The following is a 15,865-nucleotide window of genomic DNA, read 5'->3' on the forward strand; positions in this document are numbered from 1 at the left end:
CAAATTGATATCTAGCTGTTGAATATTAGTCATAATGTTGATCCTAGTCATGCATAAATGAGTTTTAGGTCACGTGTTAGTCTGCTGTTGGGCCTATGTTGAATGCAAAAGCACCGCAGTAACATCCTTGTATCTTGGTGCTGAAAATCTCGAATGCTCGACATACGCGTAGATGCTTAACTAGAGGGGCGGAGGGATCTAGGGGTCTAAAGTTCCTCCGGAATATTTTTAAGAATAAGTGAAGAAAAACATTTTTCGGAGACTCCTAAGAAGATTGCTATTTTGACCCACTACGGTCACGATACTCAGCGTGCTTTTTGCTTCTGTCCGCGTCGGTGGGAAGCGAACGAATAAAAGAAAGCAGTTACTTTCATAACCATTACTACAATCCGTATTGTGCTGATCTGTCGAGATGAGTGAATAGCAGAAACAAGGAGGGGTGCTCCGGCCAAATACGTATAAGACCGAGTGTTTGCGATGTGAAACATTTGCTGATAGTGAAAATGGAGGTAAGGCTCATGTATGTAAGGCATTCAGTGCTGATAGCGCCCGGCTACAAGGTCTACCCCCACTTGCACCGTGGTCGCATTTGGAAGAAGTGGGATGCATTACGAAGAACATATCTAGGAACTACTTCCCAGTATTTCAAATGCTGTTCTTGTAGTAAGAAACTATTATGTAAACCACAAACAATTCTGGCAGCTATTCAGGTAATATTGATAACGTCAAAAGTTGTGTCAAGCAGGCTAGTTATTTGCTCACACAATGTAGAATCAGAAATCAGAATATATTGGATCAAGTGGCACGTTCCCTGTATGTAGTCGGGGATTTGTGCCATGCCGTAACTTTTCTTCGTTTCCTGAGTGGATGGAAGGGTAGGGAAAATAACAGCACTAAACGAAGCAGAAGGTAAGTTAAACTCACAAGTAGTTCAAACCGCCAGCGAGTAAGTTTAACCCTTTATAAGGCCCAGCGTTTGGGCACAGAGAACAGACATCCATGATCGAAAAAAAAAAAAATATTTAAAAAACGTGTGTAAAGATTTGAAATAATATATGATAAAAACTAGAAAAACTCTAGAAAGAGAACTGCGGAGACTCCATTTTGTATCGATTGGATTCGGGTTTAGCTGTCACAAAACGAATCCAATCGATCATTCGTAACCCAACTTTGTACCGGGAAACAAGTGCTTTTTGTTCTCTCCGGTGTGGTTTAGTTTTTTCGGTGGTACGAAGGTGCTTGCTGTGGCAGAGGCTGCAGTAAAGCATTACTAATAAACAGTCCCGCGAGTGATAATTGTTACCTGCGATATCAGTTAAAGTAGTGCAGTGAAGTGCGTTACTAAACATTTTTCTTGCCTGAAAGACGGCTTTGTTTAGACGAGCTATATCAGCTCTAATGTGTGAAGGTCACGCGGGTGACGAATAAAACAAACGAAGGATCAATTCACCTACCAGCTCGTCAGGAACCAACTAGTGAAGTGTTTCGTTTTTTTACTTTTCTTATCGATTTTTTTCTTTTTATTGCTTTTGATTTTTTATTTTGATTTAAGTTAAACAGTGCGGTCGAGCGTGTTGCTCCCGCAACAAAATGGAACAAACAGAAGGATCACCCTCCGAAGAGGAATATTATGAAGAAGAAGAACGTATATCTGATACTGAGACAGATAATGTTATGGTCGATCCACTTCCCCCACTTTCCCCCAATGTCTCACAGCCCCCCCGAGTCAAGGTTTACCAGGATGGATCCGCTGGTCCTTGGGTGGTATACTTTCGGCCCAAAAATAAACCGTTAAACAGCATAACTGTTGCACGGGAGCTGACAAAACGTTACTCGGCCGTAACCGAGATTAAAAAGGTTCAGTCAGACAAACTGCGCGTAGTCGTTACTGACTTGAAACAGGCCAATGATATCGTTAGAAATAGCCTCTTTACGCTGGAGTATCGCGTCTACATCCCTTCTCGTGATGTGGAGATCGACGGTGTGGTAAGTGATGCGGGTCTAACTGTCGATGATCTGATGAATGATGGGGCTGGCCGCTTTAAGGACCCTAACCTTCAATCAGTTAAGATTTTGGAGTGCAAGCAATTGCACTCAAAGTCCATCGAAGATGGTAATTACTATCCATCAGACTCGTTTCGCGTAACCTTCGCCGGATCTGCACTTCCGAGCTACGTTGAAGTGGGAGGAGCTCGTCTACCTGTACGCCTGTTTGTACCGCGGGTCATGAATTGTTCCAATTGCAAGCAGCTAGGTCACACGGCCACCTACTGTAGCAACAAGCAACGGTGCGGTAAATGTGGGGAACGCCATGCGGATGATACTTGCAGTAGCCCTGCTGAGAAGTGTGTTTACTGTGGGGAGAATCCGCATGCACTTTTGACATGCCCAACGTACAAACTTCGCGCGGATAAACTGAAGCGATCCGCCAAAGATCGCTCCAGACGCTCTTACGCAGAAATGCTTAAAAGAGCTGTTCCACTTATCTCCGAAAACCCATTCGCTCTCTTGCCAACTGACGATAACGCCTCTAACGACCCTTGCGAGGGGCATTCTTTGGCTCCGCTTGGAAACTCTAGGAAAAGACCTAATCAAAACTCACCTGAACTTCCTCGTAAGGGTCCTAGGTTGTCCCAAACAAGGGTACAAAATAAAAATAATTCATCAACTGGAAGGGCTGGTACAAATCCGAAGATAATACCTCCTGGTTTTGGGAAATTGAGATACAACCAGGAGTTCCCAGCACTCCCCGGGGCACCAAAAATCCCAAGTGCTCCAATTTTACAGTCAGAAACTCAACCTAAAACGGGATTCCTTAAATTTTCTGACATTGTGGACTGGATATTCACAGCTTTCAACATTACCGATCCTATGAAAAGCTTGCTGGTTGCTATTCTACCAACAGTAAGAACATTTTTAAAACAGTTGACTGAACAATGGCCCCTCCTTACAGCGATCGTATCCTTCGATGGCTAACTTATTAGACGGAATCAGGGATCTGATCACTGTTTTACAGTGGAACTGCAGAAGTATTATCCCCAAAATTGATTCATTAAAACACTTGCTAAATTACAATCATTGTGATGCATTTTCCCTATGTGAAACATGGCTAACTTCTAATATAAACCTCAACTTCCACGATTTTAACATTATCCGCTTGGATCGAGAAGACTCATATGGGGGGGTACTTTTAGGGATCAAAAAGTGCTACTCCTTCAATCGAATCAACCTCCCTTCGACGCCAGGCATTGAAGTTGTCGCTTGTCAAACAACAATCAAAGGCAAAGATCTTTGCATTGCTTCTATTTACATTCCTCCTAGGGCCATGATGGGATATCGAAGATTCTCCAACGTGATTGAACACCTTCCCTCGCCCCGCCTGCTTCTTGGAGACTTTAACTCTCACGGTACGGGGTGGGGCTGTCTATACGACGATAATCGATCTTCGACAATTCAAGACCTTTGTGACAACTTCAATATGACAATTCTGAACACAGGGGAAATGACACGAATTCCTAGACCACCTGCGCAAGCAAGTGCACTGGACATATCTTTATGCTCGACATCACTACGGTTAGATTGCAAGTGGAAGGTAATATCTGATCCCCACGGTAGTGACCACTTACCAATTGTAATTGCAATCACCACTGGTTCAAGACCATCGACACCAATCAATGTTCCCTATGACCTCACACGAAACATTGATTGGAAGAGCTACGCTGCTGAGATATCCAAAACTATCGATTCAACACAGATACTTCCCCCGGAGGAAGAATATAAGTTTTTGTCCAACTCGATTCTCGATAGCGCGATTCAAACTCAGACGAAACGAGTACCCGACGTGAACACCCAAAAACGTTCTCCCAACCCGTGGTGGGACAAAGAGTGCTCAGACGTGTACGCGGAGAAAGCTGCCGCGTATAAAACTTTCCGGAACGACGGGTTAGTTGCTAGTTATCGAGTGTACGCGATATTAGAAAAGCGAATGAAAAATTTAATGAAAGCTAAGAAACGCAGTTACTGGCGCCGGTTTGTCGACGGGTTAACAAGAGAAACATCGATGAGCACTCTTTGGGGCACGGCCCGACGTATGCGAAACCGAAACAGTACTAACGAGAGCGTGGAATATTCAAACCGTTGGATATTCGATTTCGCCAAGAAGGTTTGTCCGGATTCCGCCCCGGCACAGAAAATCTACCGCGCCGCGTCGCCTTACAATACCGCGAACGAAACACCGTTTACGATGGTGGAGTTCTCACTTGCTCTCTTATCATGTAACAATAAAGCCCCGGGGCCAGATAGAATTAAATTCAACTTATTGAAGAATCTGCCAGACTCTGCCAAAAGACGCTTGTTGAATTTATTTAATAGGTTTCTTGAGGGTAACATTGTCCCACATGACTGGAGACAGGTGAGGGTCATCGCCATCCAAAAACCAGGAAAACCAGCCTCCGACCACAATTCGTATCGTCCGATCGCAATGCTGTCCTGTATCCGGAAGTTGTTCGAGAAAATGATCCTGTTTCGGCTCGACAATTGGGTCGAAACAAATGGCTTACTGTCAGATACACAATTTGGCTTCCGCAAAGGCAAAGGGACGAACGATTGCCTTGCGTTGCTCTCAACAGAAATTCAAATGGCATATGCTAACAAAGAGCAGATGGCATCAGTATTCTTGGATATTAAGGGGGCTTTCGATTCAGTTTCGATCAACATTCTTTATGAGAAGTTGCACCAGCATGGTCTTTCGCCAATTTTAAATAACTTTTTGCTAAACCTGTTGTCTGAAAAACAAATGCATTTCTCGCATGGCGATTTATCGACATCACGATTTAGCTACATGGGCCTTCCCCAGGGCTCATGTCTAAGCCCTCTCCTCTACAATTTTTACGTGAATGACATTGACGAATGTCTTGTCAATTCCTGCACGCTAAGGCAGCTTGCAGATGACGGTGTGGTCTCTATTACGGGTCCTAAAGCCGTCGACTTGCAAGGACCACTGCAAGATACCTTGGACAATTTGTCTGCATGGGCTCTCCAACTGGGTATCGAGTTCTCCACGGAGAAAACTGAGCTAGTCGTATTTTCTAGAAAGCGTGAACCAGCGCAACTACAGCTTCAATTAATGGATCAAACTATTGCTCAGGCTTCAACATTCAAATATCTCGGGGTATGGTTCGACTCTAAAGGTACCTGGGGATGTCACATTAGGTATCTGAAACAGAAGTGCCAACAAAGGATCAACTTTTTCCGTACAATAACTGGAACATGGTGGGGTGCCCATCCAGGAGACCTAATCAGGTTGTACCAAACAACGATATTATCAGTGTTGGAGTACGGATGTTTCTGCTTTCGCTCCGCTGCGAACATACACTTCATCAAACTGGAGCGAATCCAGTATCGTTGCTTGCGTATTGCCTTGGGTTGCATGCACTCGACCCATACGATGAGTCTCGAAGTGCTGGCGGGCGTTCTTCCGCTGAAAAATCGATTCTGGGACCTCTCATATCGATTGCTCATTCGATGCGATATTCTGAACCCATTGGTGATTGCAAATTGCGAAAGGCTTGTCGAGCTTAATTCTCAGACCCGATTCATGTCCTTGTACTTCGATTACATGGCACAGAACATCAATTCATCTACATATAACGTCAACCGTGCTCATCTCTTAGATACTTCTGATCCAACTGTATTTTTCGATACATCCATGAAGGAAGAGATTTGTGGAATTCCGGATCATATTCGCCCACAAGTGGTCCCAAATATTTTCTATAACAAATACCATCAAGTCGACTGCGCCAAAATGTTCTACACTGACGGATCAATTCTCGACGGGTCCACAGGCTTCGGTATCTTCAACGAAAATCTTGCTGCCTCATTCAAACTCAATGATCCTGCTTCAATTTACGTCGCAGAATTAGCTGCCATTCAGTATACTCTCGGGATCATTGACACCCTGCCCTCAGACCATTACTTCATCGTTTCGGATAGTCTCAGCTCCATTGAGGCCATCCGTGCGGCGAAGCCTGGAAAGCACTCACCGTATTTCCTGGGGAAAATACGGGAATATCTGAGTGCTTTATCTGAAAAATCTTACCAGATTACCTTGGTTTGGGTCCCGTCACATTGTTCTATTGCGGGCAATGAGAAGGCGGACTCTTTAGCCAAGGTGGGCGCATTAGAAGGCGACACTTACGAAAGACCAATTTGCTTCAACGAATTTTTCAGTATCTCTCGTCAGAGGACGCTCGATAGTTGGCAAACCTCATGGAGCAATGGGCATCTGGGACGGTGGCTACATTCCATTATCCCGAAGGTATCAACGAATGCTTGGTTTAAGGGGTTGGATGTGAACCGGGACTTTATTCGTACGATGTCAAGGATCATGTCCAACCATTACTCGTTTGACGCGCATCTCCGTCGTATAGGGCTTGCTGAAAATAATCATTGTGTTTGTGAGAACGGCTATCACGACATCGAGCATGTTGTTTGGCTGTGCGCAGAGTACTGTGTTGCCAGGTCCCAACTAATAGATTCCCTTCGGGCCCGAGGTAGATCACCCTATGTGCCAGTCCGGGACGTCCTGGCAAGCCGTGACCACCCCTATATTTTTCTTATCTATATCTTTTTGAAAACCATTGATGTCCAAGTTTAATACATTTTACCCTCTCTCATTCACAGTAGAATCTCACCAACCTATCCCTGTATCTACAATATGGCATTGCTTCACGAGTCTTCGGTGCACACTCTTCTTGATAACCGTCTATCCAGAACATCATGACATACCGCACATGCAGATGATATAGAGTGCCAATAATTATCCGAAATATCGACCCTCCCCTCGCCCCTGCGATTACAGGCTGGAAACTACAACACTACAACAAAGTGTGCATATCCGCCACAATGATCAATCAGCAAACGACGATGTCAATTACACAATATGTATCCCACTTCCTACCTTTGTCCTTTACTTACATAAGAGGGGAGCAAGCCGCCCCTAAATACGGCTTTCCCTTCCCCCACTAACATGTGACATGTAATATAAAAAAAAATGAATTATCGGCCTCGTTAAGCTACAGCATTTGGGCCTAAATAAACGTATTTTAAGATAAGAATCCAATCGAACATTGCCCATCTTTATAACATTGGACGTGTTGCCATACAATGCCGGGGCATACGTTGCCAAAAATGCAGTTTTTCTCTCCGCAGTTCTCTTTCTAGAGTTTTTCTAATAAAAACTGGCGCCACCAAACCAACCTATCCCTACTATCCGTCAAATCCATTCCGGAACCGGTTCGAAATCCTGAATGGATTCAGTATGGAATCTTGCTCAAAGAAAACAACCGATTCCGACCCTATCGGTTGATGCATTTGAGCTGGAATTCATGCTGGAAGTCCGAACCGGTTCCGGACTAGTTTGACTGGGTAGAGGAATAACCGCTGGCAATTCTGTCGAACTCAGCCACAAAAAAAACATGACGACAGTAGCGCACCTGGTTTGAATATCCCAACTACCTTCGAAACTGTTAGAGATTTTACACAAGATGAATGCTGAAGATGGACGTCTGTTCTCTGTGGTTTGGGGCTATTAATAAATGTTATATTAATAGAAACACGGTTATATATTTACGTTTATTTCGTAATAAAAACTGTTTTGAAAATATACTGCTATCGCCTGTTAGAAAACGTCAGTCTTTGTAATGTTTGATGTATTTCCAACGAGATTGGTGCAAATATAAAGACATATCGAGCTGGATCAGAAATAAAATAGAAATTAAGGTGGGTTACTGGTTTTTACCTGATAACAATAAAAAAACCCCTGGATTCTGAGGATAAGTTGAAAAATGAGACCACCGATTACGTTCATTTATTCATTTTATTGTTTTCTTTGCAATTTTTACCACTCATAAACCAAATTTTCGGATTAAAAATAGTTGTTTTTACAAATTTGCATCACCAACTTATAGGGTCTAGAATATTTTTTTCAAAATCGAGCTCATTTTATTGTCCAAAAGGAAATCGTCGTATTTTTTTTTCAAAAAACTTCACCAATCTGACACTTTTCACTGTATTTCAATAAAAAGTAATAAGAAGAGTTGCCAGACTCCCAACAAGTAGATTTCATAAGACTTCTCACTTCTTATTCCTGCGTTATGAACGAAACGAAAAAGTGGCAATATAGTTGCATCACAGAGAACAGACGTCCATCTTCAGCATTCAACTTGTGTAAAATCTCTAACAGTTTCGAAGGCAGTTGGGATATCCAAACCAGGAGCGTTACTGTCGTCATGTTTTTTGTGGCTGAGTTCGACTGAATTGACAGCGGTTACTTCTCTATCCAGACGAACTAGTCCGGAACCGGTTCGGATTTCCTGTATGAATTCCAGCTCAAATATATGAACCGATAGAGTCGGAATCGGTTGTTTTCTTTGAGCAAGATTCCATACTGAATCCATTCAAGATTTCGAACCGGTTCCGGAATGGATTTGACGGATAGTTGGGATAATTTGGTTTGGCGGCGCTAGTGTATCGTATATTATTCAAATGTTTACACACGTTTTTTGAACATTTTTGTTCGATCATGGATGTCTGTTCTCTGTGGTTGCATGTTTTTGTGGCTGAGTTCGACAGAATTGACAGTGGTTATTCCTCTACCCAGTCAAACTCGTCCGGAACCGGTTCGGTCTTCCAGCATGAATTCCAGCTTAAATGCATCAACCGGTAGAGTCGGAATCGGTTGTTTTCTTTGAGCAAGATTCCATACTGAATCCATTCAGGATTTCGAACCGGTTCCGTAATGGATTTGACGGATAGTCGGGATAGGTTGGTGTGGCGGCGCTAGTGTTTAACGTATATTAATTCAAATGTTTGCACACGTTTTTTAAATATTTTTGTTCGATCATGGATGTCTGTTCTCTGTGATGCAAGAATCAATCTAGATTGTACAATGTGGCTCATCGCGTTACTCCCAAGCATGTTGGTCCAATGAACATTTTGCAACCTCAATCGATTCTAGTCAATAACGGAGTAGCAACCACGGGCGATCTCTCATGCTTGCACCACAGAGAACAGACATCCATGATCGAACAGAAATATTCAAAAAACGTGTGTAAACATTTGAATTAATATACGTTAAACACTAGCGCCGCCACACCAACCTATCCCAACTATCCGTCAAATCCATTCTGCAACCGGTTCGAAATCCTGAATGGATTCAGTATGGAATCTTGCTCAAAGAAAACAACTGACTCCGACTCTATCTACATCAACCGATAGAGTCGGAGTCAGTTGTTTTCTTTGAGCTAGATTTCATGCTGGAGGTCCGAACCGGTTCCGGACTAGTTTGACTGGGTAGAGGAATAACAGCTGTCAATTCAGTAGAACTCAACCGCTAAAAACATGACGACAGTAGCGCACCTGGTGAAGATATCCCAACTACCTTCGAAACCGTTAGGAATTTTTACACAAGTTGAATGCTGAAGATGGACGTCTGTTCTCTGTGCTTGCACAGTGGCACGACTTAGAACAAAAGGTGGACTAAAGTCCAAACTTTGACGTATCGGTTCAAATAGGACGATTTTAAGTAATTTTGGTACTCTGAATTCGTTTTTTATATTAAAACATTTACTATTCATTGGGGTGTCTCAAAAATATATTTTTTCGAAATCGATTTTAAAATTTGTGTATATTAATTTCGTATGCTAAATCGTTTTTGATATTATATATGTAAAAAAATTCGTTATACGTTAGGGTGGCTCAAAAAAATAAATATGTTTGTGAAGGTTAAATTTTTTTTTAAAGAAATATTGTATTTCCATTTTGATTATAAAAATAGAAATTAACTTTACTACTTATTAGAGTGGCTCAAAAGTAAGTATTTTGCATTTTATAATGATTTTTTTCAATAGTAATTTTGGAAATTTTTTTCCATATTGAAACTAATTAATTGACATCTCATTAGGCGGCTTCAGAAATGACTATTTTGCTTTTACATTACATTTTTTATCATTTTCAAAACAAACATTTTGAGCATTTTAGGGGAATGTTTAATTACATTCACTAATCAACAAGATGGTTAACGATTTTTTTTGTGTAGGTGTGTTTTAAGTTACTTAGATTGCTTATTTCATATCTTAAATGAAAATAAATCCAAAACCCTTTTTTCTTGTACATGGTTTATTTTAAAATTGTGTTATTTTATTAGGATAATATCCTTAAGCTATATCAGCGCTATGCAAATTCGGATCAAATTAGTCTCACCGAACTACTAGAACTCAACTGTATTCACTCTATTTGACAGTTATTGCGCAAGTTACCAAGACATAGTTGCAGAAACATTTTATAACATACTTCAGATGGTTGAAAATATTTACTGATTTCCAAACATTTTTAATACCTTTACCATCTAAAAAACATACTTTCTACTCGGCTCCTTACTCTTGATCACTAGTAAAACCCTTGTAGATCATGCTCTCAATGATATTGGAAAGCTGTGCATGTATTCGTGTCATTATTCTAGCCATAGAGGTGATTATTCAAATTCACTATCAGTAATAACCATGCGTCTCCATTCACAGTTTTTTTTTTAAATTTTGACTGCTTATCGCAAGTTTTCGCAAAACTGGTATATATTCATTTTAAAGAGAAAATTAAAAGCTTTCGAATGAGTATAGTGTGATTGCGGGCATTCACAGGCGTCGTTGTTGTTATCGCATTAGAAGTTCGAATTCAATAAAAAATTATGACAAACAGTTATCTAAACACTAACTAAACCAACTAGTTATTTATTTTTGGCAATTTTATGATGTAATTTTATCACACGAATAATTTTGGTGAAGTATTGCAATGCATAAAATCAACCATTTCTTTGAAAAATGAAAATAACCGGATGTAGTTCGTATAGTTTAATTATGCAAAAACACTTGAATTATGCCCTTAAAAAAGCTGCCAAAAATTAATTTTACGCTCAAATCACTTAAAATCTCGCAAAAATGTCTCTGATGGGTCAGCTGATAGGAGAAAAATACTAGCGATAATATCGCATAACATTCATATATGGACTTAAGTCCGGGCTCGTCCCACTGTGGCTTGTGCTTATGCTTTCGGATTCTCCTCATCAGTAACTAGCACCATCTTGGTGCCAATTAGATGTTAAATCTAAACTAGTACCAGAACTAGCACTCGTTAGACGCTCAATCCTAAATTCTAAAAGTCATGCGTCTTGCATGAACTAATGAATCCAAAACGATAAAAACTAATTTTAACTTAGGTATTGTTCCCTCCTGCATGAAAAAACCACTATTTTTTTGCATAGTGCCAGGCGTTTTGGTTCGCAAAGTAAAAAAAAAAAACTGTTTTGGATTCCACATTCTCATCAGCAAACCATCAACCGGAACATACCGGTTGCTCAGTTCATGCAAGACGTATCACTTTTTGGATTTAGGATTGAGCGTCTAACTAGTGCTAATTTTGGTGCTAGTTTAGATTTAACATCTAATTGGCACCAAAATGGTGCTAGTAACCAGGCCCGGTGGAATACGTGGGTAGTATGGGTAGAACTACCCACTCAAAAAGAACCGAGGTGGGAATTACCCAATCGAAAGTTTCGTGCACAAAATGAATGCGTCCGAAACTCTCGATGTACAACAATTTTATATTTTAATTCAGATACGAATTTCTTTGCTTTACAATTTAAATTTCTTCAAAATGTTAGATAATAATCAGGATTCGATTGAAATTTGAAATTATTTTTTATTTCTTAAAACGAGGAATACTGATCGATTTACAAAACAATATTAACGCGATTTTATTCAGAATAAAAGATGCAGTTAGAAATATGTTAAAAGTCTAATTATATAATCCGCAATTTTTCAAAAAGAATTATTATTTGATTAAAAATTAAAACATAGAGAAACACTTTTATAAGGAAGGCAAAAGACATACACAAGAGGGATTGGTTTTAACACCGGAGTAGCAGAGATCGTGTCAGGGGAAGTGAAGAGAGGGCGTACAACAATGACAGGGAAAAGAAGAAATTTAACTTGCAGCTTTTTGGCAAAGGGAAGATCACTGTCAGAACATCATGAACCGGATCGCCGACTGACCTCTTTGGATCTGCTGGGAACTCTTTTGGGATCTGATTGCCGGGTAGATGTTAACAGAACTACTGAGAGAGGAGATAACTAAATTTGGATATCTATGGTGGTTAAAATGTGTATTTGAGTGACATATAGGGGAGATCGAGGATAGCCAGCACATCTTGCAGTGGAATGAGGACGAATGTATTCGGTTAGCGGACATCTGCCGTTAGAACACTAGGCGCACGACCAGACAACATATTCAATGTCGTGATAACCTCTCTCCACGACTCCAATATCCCGGAGATGCGCATTCAACGTATAATTATTCGACATGACCCTAGATATCACACGAAGAACCTCATCAATCCCCTTTAACCAAGGTTTGTTGATACTTTTGGGATCTCTAAATTTCCATGGTTCCATGATATTTGCCAATTTTCCAGCGTCCTCTGACAAAAAAATACTGAAAAACTCGTTGAAATTACGCGATATTTCATAAAAATGACATTCTAATGCCTAAGTGTTCATCTTCTCATTACCCGTAATAGAGTAGTGCAAAGGAACTAGAACTAATATTTGTATTTGCAAATCTGGCATGATTTTTCAGATAAAGCCCTCAGGAACCCTCATATTTTCAAAAGAAACTGTAACGGTGTGGTCGCCCTCGCCACTCCAATACTGTCATAATAAATAGCATAGAAGCTATGCACAGCTGTCATCTTTTGATGCACGTTACGGTAATATGCGAGCATTTATGCTGTCAGATAAATTTGTGTGCTTAAAAACTAATCATTTCGTTTATATACAGCATTATCATTTTGTCGTGAAACATCGATTTGAATGTGGATCTACATGGAATGCTGTTGTCGCCGAAAGATTATTGGTTGCGTGAATTTCGATCAAAGGCTGAATCGAATACACAACGTAGGGCCTAGCTTCCAGTTGAATCATTTTTCTCTCTGTTGGGGCAAAGCGAATGAAAGTCTTTTAAGCAAAACACCTTGTATTTTTGCGGTGAAATGTTGCTAAAAGCTATGTATTTTTATTAGTTCGGAAATATAATGTTTTATAAAGAATGACTTACATTAAAGCTAACCTCACTTTCTTAAATGCCTCCAAGGCATCCAGCATATAGGGATTGGTACAGATTAGGTAGCTACAAATTTGATTCAATTATGAATTATATAAATTCCAACACTCCTACTTACAGTTCAAAATATATATTTACTTCCAATACGTATCCAAATAATTTAATTCCAAATTATAGAAGCTCCTTACGTGTTGCTAACGTCGATATGCCTGCTTTTGTCTTATCACTGTTCTTCTCATGAGGAATTTGACATGTGATGGTGATCGATCTGATACCTGGTACATGTTCGAGAGGATCGACGATGTTATCGCATTACTCTCAGTGACACTCTCGTTATTTCGTCGACAAACCGGTGCCAATAACTGCGTTTTTCAGCTCTCGTCAAGTTTTTCATTTGTATTTCTAACGTCACCTATATTCGTTCTTATAAGAAGTTTTCGCATATAATTCTGAGCACTCTCCATGGAATGGGAGACCGTCCACTGTTGCTCGCGCCGGGTACTCGTTTCGTCTGACATTTAATCGCAGTGTAGAATCAAACCAGTCCAAACCTTGTACGCCTCCACCGCAAGAATTTCTTGTTTTAATTCGATTATTTCGGATATAGTGGACGCGTGGCTCCTTCAATCAATTGAATTTGTGTCATTTCCACCGTATTTAAGATGGTCATATTGAAATTGTCGCAAATATCACGCAGTTAGATAGATTGGTTATCATCGTGAAGACAATCTTATGGAATACCGTGAAAATTGAAGTCTTCTAAAACCAGCTGAGGTGCGATGTATATGGAAACAATACCAATAAGTCTTTGCCTTTGATCGGAACTTGACAAGCGACAACTTCAATACCTGGTACCGAGCAAAGGTTAATCCGATTGAAAGAACAGCACATTTTGATCACCAAAAATACTCTTCCATAGTGTTTTCTCGGCCCCAGCGAATAACGTTAAAATTGTGGAAGATCTACATTGGAAGTTAACCAGGTTTTACACAATGCAAATGCAAAAAATGTAGGGACACTTGGTGTTTTTGATGACCTATCGTCGCTGTTGTGCTATCTTATCACAAACGCCATTTTGGGGTAAACTGAGTTAGATATGCCACATTACTTGTTTGAAAAATCTCTACAACGTATTCAGAATATTGAAGTTCTACTTGGTTAGTTAGATATAGCGAGAAACATAATGAGAAATTGTGAGTTTTTTGCATCAAATCACTGTATCTAGGGATTTGCTCAAGTTATATAGAAGTTTTAGATGTTTTTATGTGTGAAAATGTCTGAGGAACACAATGGCATAAACATTTTCAAAAGAAAATTACACGAGTTGTGAGAAAAACACAGTTTTAGTTTTAAACTGGAAATAAAGCATATTTGGCAACACTGTAATCAAAAATAACAATTTTTTCTAGATTCCCTGACCCATTCTCCGATTTTTGTAGACCATATGAACGCAAAGATCTGAATAAAAGTTAAAAATTGATGATTTTTTTCTATGGAAAATTTTCCATGCACGATTATGACACGTCCTACAAATTTTTCTTCAATACACGCCTATGACACGTGTGAGTGCGACTGTTGTTTACATTCATAGTAAAAACTCGCAACATAGTCTACCGATCTTCATAATATTTGAGAGATTAATGCAGAATTGATAGAAGCATCAATTGTCTTCTTTGGATTGTTTATACCATTTATAAGTTTCAAAATATTCAATTTCAAATTTTAAAAATCGTTTTTCTCGAAATATGCTAAATGGCGCTTGTTATAAGATAGCACAACAGCGACGCTATGTGGAAATTTTGGTTTTGTAACAGCACCCTTCAAGGGACAGTTTCAGGCTTTTACAAGGAAGCTAAGCAGAGAAAGCGATTTTCCTCCTTCGAAAATGTATATGACACACTAGAAAATGTTCCCACAATGGAATGGTCAGACTCTCGCTTTTTAGTGAACGAGAAAGCATGGTCGGTAGCTTAGCCCTATTTAGCAATTCTTCTCGAAGCGTTCTTTAAAAGAATGCTTCAATTTTTCCCCAAATATTTATTATGTGGAATATGTTGAGAGATCGTGCGGAGTCTCTCCACAGTCGGAAAACTTTTCATAGTTCTTTCCGCTTTTTCCACACCGTGCCTTGTTTCTACAATAGGTAGAGGGCAGTTCATGCCTCGTGGCACAAAAAGATGAACAGGTAGACGAGCCCCGTTAAAAAAAAAGTGTAGAAGAGCAAAACATGCGAAAGGCTCGATATGAGGCTGATGGAAAATTAGTCGTTTTCTTACATTCCTCGATTTTGCCGCACGCAATTACTTGCAAACCAGAATTTTCACTAACTAAAGCAAAGGGTTCTTAAGAATCCAACCTTATACTTCACAATTAGGGCCCCTGTAGGAGACTACACCATCAGTCTCTACTTCTCAGGTGGGCACATAGACAAGACTTCTTCGTACATGGCCGAGTGATTAGTTAGATCCCGCATATATCGATGATGTTAAATGGCTTACATTTGCTCCAGAAGAAGACATTCGTGGTACCGGTTGTATTATATGGATATAATTTGTATCGAAAAGTGGACTTATCGGCATTATTTTTGCCACCGCAGAAATATCTAAATCGACCTGCACTGAGGGGATGTCGGTCGTTGGAGATATTTTGCCGTTAGCCAACACTATCATGCAGGCTTCAGTACCTGCGAAACGTT

General features: G+C 40.1%; 1 protein-coding gene across 3 annotated transcripts in view; it reads right to left on the reverse strand.

The window, feature by feature from the left end:
* The window catches only part of LOC131691329 (potassium voltage-gated channel subfamily KQT member 1-like), a 523,220-nt gene that overhangs the window by 2,167 nt on the left and 505,188 nt on the right, over window positions 1-15,865 (reverse strand). The gene's annotated exons all lie outside the window — the stretch shown is intronic.

Source organism: Topomyia yanbarensis, chromosome 3 (genome assembly GCF_030247195.1).
Source record: "Topomyia yanbarensis strain Yona2022 chromosome 3, ASM3024719v1, whole genome shotgun sequence".
Classification (NCBI taxonomy): domain Eukaryota; kingdom Metazoa; phylum Arthropoda; class Insecta; order Diptera; family Culicidae; genus Topomyia; species Topomyia yanbarensis.